A 5275-nucleotide genomic window follows, 5' to 3' on the forward strand; every position below is an offset into this window, starting at 1 on the left:
TTCTTCGTCGTCAGCCACCACATCAAGAAAGTACACCTAATGCTTTGCAAATGTGTGGCGGGTACCTCGCTTTCCCCTGGAATGACGAAGAATTATGCAGTGGGTGCTTGCTATAACTTCAAAAAATTATGATTTATGTTGTACTGGGTACTTCGCAAGGCTTCTTGTATTGATAATCTCAAAGAGTACGACAGACGCAAAAAGCGCGACTCTTCCAGCTTTCTCAGTGACTATGTTGCGCTTTCCGCAGAGGTCTGGTGTTTGTTCATTTAAAGTGGAACTCGGGATCTTTCCGAGCTTTGGCGATACCTCTTTGTGAACGAGACAACAGTACGAAGAAGTCAAATTCACACCTCAGCACGCTGCGTTTCATTGGTTACAATAAAATCAGTCCTCGCGTCAAGAACAGACGACTAAGTTGGGTGGTGTTTTTAAACCAGAGTCATCTTGTTGCATTTGTTTGTCATTACACTGAGCTCAAAAGGGCACCCATGCAAAAAAGTGTCAGAAACGTTTTGTGATGACACTTTTTAGCGGTACTGGGTGTTTCAATTTATTCTGAAGCTTTTATTGCCTACATCACGTCCATTAAAAAAAATCAGCACGGTGGCCTCTGAGATCAGCACCGACCAAGCGTGTTGCAACGTGACGATCGCAGCTAAACCCAAGGCCACGTGTTAATCATAATGGCCAGCCTGCACATTGTAGCTCACTGCTCGGATGGTGCGCGTAGTCTTTGTTTTCGTCATCCCCTAGCACCGATCACATTATAGGCCGGCTTATTAGCTATTAGGGGCGAAGCTCCTAATGTTGTGGGTTGGTCCCTTCTAGTCAGTGCTACGTGACCGCCTAGTTCGATGAACCACTCAGCATGGACGGATGGACGGACGGACGGACAGATGGTTTACTGTTTACCAATAATATCATCCGAAGCTTCGCCCCACTGATCATCATTCACTCCATGGATATGGTTTGATTTTTTGGGCTGGACGTTGAACTTGGCACGTAGGGAACTGTTTGCTGAGTGATTTTGCGCTCCGTTCTCTGTTCCGCTCAAATGGTCAAGGTTACCGGAGCGTGACGCATGTTTTCCGTTTTATTCAAGTGTCGTTCGGTCAACGCTATATACTGCCTCACCACCGGTGCGTGAAAGTTGTTTTAAATGAAAGCAAACATAATTTTTATTTGGCAGCAAGATAGAAGACTCTGTTTCAAAAGAGTGTGAATTTATTTACTGTTTGACACATGAGTATTTTTTAAAATTTTTTTTGCCACCTTTTCGTAGAGCTGGACTACAATCGAAGCCTTCAAGACAGCCCAAGCTCGTTTCAAACGCCTACTACCCTAATAGCCATTTTAGCGCGATAGCGTTAAAGAGCTCGTGTCGCAGAAAACTCGCCGCCAGCGTCAGCCCCGTTGCTGGTGAGCAAAAACTCAAGTTACCCGGATAGCCGCGGGAGGCCACTACTTGTCAACGCGTGTGCGCGCGATCACACCGAGAAAGCCACGCATTCGAAGAAACAAAAAAAGTGCTCAACGTCACGAAGCGTGGTAGTTTCTTTGCCCTGCCACCACTCCCTGATTAGCTTCCAGCGCTTTCGCCGGGACGAGAGAAGAGATAATGTAATTACAGCATGCGACAAACCTTTGTAACTCCACTCGCGCTGGACGGATTCTTAAAATTTTTGCGGCGTTGAATTCGTGAGGCAATAAGCTCTTCTAGTGAATCCATTCCATTGTTGCTTCAAAAAGCGTTTCAGGGCCCCTTTAACGCATTTTGTTCGACAGGTGTCACGACGAAAAGCAGCCCATTTGACGATAATAGCGTGCACTGTTCCAATCTACTGTGTGCGTGTTGGTGTGCGTGCGTATGTAACAAAACATGTGAATAAGTAGGCACTTAGCGATTGAAAGGTGCACTAGTGAGCGAATTTCACTATCGCGTTCAACTCTTAAAGGGGAAGCTTCAGGGTCTCCCAATTTTCGGTCTTTTCTTCTCGCGGCACGTGATCCTTCGCTCGTTCCGACGGTCCGCTGACACGCTCAGCGCCCGACCGTGTAGCGCATTCGCAGTGGCACAACCACCAACTGACTGAACGGAGCAGTAGGCAATATACGGTCAGCTAAATGTCGCTTGTCAGGCCAGGACATGCTATGACCAAGTTATATACTTACGCCTAGTCACGGTAAGACCGAGATAATTACACCAAATCTTAAGAATGCATAGTGTGCACGCGCGTCATCAAGCGCCGATTCGTCACTTCCGGTAGGCGCCGCCGCCATGCCCGTGTACCTCAGTCGGTTACCTATGGACGCTGGCGCGGGCCGCAGCGGTGTTGTGTTGTGTTGTGCGTGTGCTCGCTCTGTCCGGCTTCGCGATGCCAATTTGTGCAATTTACGGCTGCAGAAGGAGAAGCAAGTCGTCTTCAAAGCCTACAAAGAGGGAACAAGGCATTGGAATGTTCAGTCTGCCAAAAGCTATCACCCGGCATTGTGAGCGCACATTTTGACTTTCTGGTGAACGCCAGCGTGTTTGGCTGGCACGCATTAACAGAAACAACCTGAAAAACTTGGAAAACATTCGTGTCTGCGGACGTCACTTCATCACGGGTAATTAAGATCACGGTAAACATACAGGTTACTGTGATTACACACAAGCTAGCTCTTCGCAACGACCAGCCGTTTCGCGCTACGTGCGATTCACTGAGGCGAGTCTCTTGTACTTTATTTCGTTCGGTTGCTAGAAGGTAACGATAAGTCGTTTGTGCATGTAAGGCGCTTTACAAAGCGAAGTTAAGACATGGTGAGCGGTGGGGAGGTCGAATAGCTTGGAAAAGTTCCATCACGATACTTTTAAAATCACGGACCTCAATTACAATGACAGCTATCAGTCGTTATCGTAATTGCATGCTCCTCGCTGCGAAGTGCACACATGTCGATTACGTTCCACCCAGCTCGACCTTTGTTGTGGGTGATAGAGAACTTCCTTGCTTGCCCTTACTTTGGCATTACACATTAAACACCCTGCTTGGTGGATTGCAGCATCGGGAAGACTTGAATTAAGCTAAAAACACGCATCACGATTTGATAAGACTATGCTTGCTTGCAGAAAAGCCCTCCAATCTCATGGACGACAGCAACCCAGATTTGGCTCCTAGCCGGCATCTAGGTTATGGGGCTGATGACATACGTGTACCTGGCAGGACACTACGTTATGAGCGCACGAAGCGGCGCAGTAAAAATGCGGTCACCACCCCGGTCTCTGAGCCGTCCACCCTTCCACCTGTGGCTGATACATCTCTGCCAATGGGTCTTGCACTGGAAAGTGAACCAGCCATCCCTGGCGACTTACCAGGCGTGGAGCACGACAAAGGTTGGCTTGTGCTACAAGTCTTTCCTTAATGCAAACTGCACCTGCTGCGGAATTTGTATCTAATGGCAATAATTTTAATTGTTTTTACAGATGAAGCTGTCCAGACAGATATCACTATGGCAGACATACAAGCAATGCAGACGAAAAATGCAAGCCTGACCTGCAACCTCTACACTGTAGAGCAGCAAAATCAGCATTTGAACGCTGCATCACAAGCCCTGGACACAGACAGCCAGAGGTTGGCTAGTGAGCTGTGCTTTCTAGCTGCAGAGAAAGCAAAGTTGGAAGTGACAGAGGCGTCACTGCAGCAAGATGATGGAAAAGTTTTCTTTTATACAGGAATATCCAACTTTATCCTGTTTTCTGAGATTTTTCAACTTGTAGAAGTTGCCGTGAAACACACTTCTCAGAATGGCCTGTCGAAATTTCAGGAATTTTTGGTTTTTCTAATGAAGCTGAAATAGAGTTTTCCTTTCCAGGATATTGCCTACAGGTTTGGAATCTCACATTCCACTGCAAGCAGGATCCTGGAAAGGTGGCTGCATGGGGCATTTCGGAAACTTAAGTCTCAAATAGTACGGCCAAAGAGAAGCGAACTGCAGAGGGAAGGCCACAGGCATTTGTAGACTCTTTTGGAACTATGGTGGCTGTCGTGATAGACTGTTTTGAGATTAAGATTGAACGGCCATCATCTTTGCTCCCTACGAGTGAGACATGGTCCCCATATAAAGCGATTAACACTGCAAAATTTCTAATTGGTATTAGCCCCCAAGGCTCAATAACATTCGTTTCAGAAGGGTGGGGTGGAAGATCGAGCGACAAATACATCACGGAGCAATGTGGCCTACTTGACAAACTCGCACATGGGGACATCTTGCTTGAAGACAGGGGCTTTGACATTGCAGATAGTGTCGGCCTGTACTGTGCCGCGCTTCGCATCCCGGCTTTCACAAAAGGCAAAAGTCAACTCTCTGCACTTGAAGTTACCAGCACCCGCAAACTTGCTAGTGTAGGCATATATGTTGAAAGGGTCATCGGGCTGGTTTGAAACAACTTCGTTATCATGAAAGCTGTTCAACCAATAGATTTTGTGACAAGCAAGCCACGTGACAAATATACTGCATTGTACAAGATTGTTACTGTGTGCTGTGCACTTCCAAATTTGTGCCCATCTGTAGTGCCAACGAACCAAAGTGATGATATTTAGTAGCTGAAAATGCAAGCACTAACTAACCACGTTGTTCTTTAAAAAAAAACTTGTTGCATGCAAAAGTTTTAGTTGGCCACTCTATGCTGTTTTTGTTGGTGCCCAGTAAGTGTAAATCGTTGAAGTAAATGTAAGTGATTGCTTTTCAGCAGGAAGCCACGGCGGAAATATTGCATGTTGTTGAGCCTATGTGTTTCCCTTTGTGTACGAATAAAGGTTTTTTACTTCTTTGCACCAAAATCTTGTGTAATTCCTTACAACTAGCATATCTGAGTGATACGCAGGAAGGCTCGGCCTCGTGCAAGACTTATGCATGATCAAAGACAGCCACATCTAAGGGTACAAGTCACCATCAATATGTTGGTAGGCTTCATAAGGGTATTTGTTAGGAAAAATGGCATAAAGGAATTTCTTTCAAACAACTGGTATTTTGGACATCTGCTGTGAACATTCTCAGCTACTCTTCTTGTAAAGTCGTACGTACGTGCGAGAATACCCTTCAAGGCGGGAACAAGACTGAATGTTTATTCAAGAGGCTGCTTTTATACCCTCCCCAGAGGGCTGGAGCATGCGCCGTGACGACGGGTGAAGGCACGTGTGGTCGGCATGATGAACTATATATCACTCCCCCCCCCCCCTTAGTGAAAACCTATCCGGGGGCTTGCGGGCACGGGTGGAGCGTTTGAGTTGGATTA

The 5275-nt window shown here is 46.6% G+C and overlaps 1 pseudogene; it reads left to right on the forward strand.

Moving 5' to 3' along the window:
- The first annotated feature begins 686 nt into the window (after positions 1-686).
- LOC142775425 (uncharacterized) lies at positions 687-4540 on the forward strand (annotated as a pseudogene).
- Positions 4541-5275: the final 735 nt, after the last annotated feature.

This window comes from Rhipicephalus microplus, chromosome X (assembly GCF_043290135.1).
Source record: "Rhipicephalus microplus isolate Deutch F79 chromosome X, USDA_Rmic, whole genome shotgun sequence".
Lineage (NCBI taxonomy): Eukaryota > Metazoa > Arthropoda > Arachnida > Ixodida > Ixodidae > Rhipicephalus > Rhipicephalus microplus.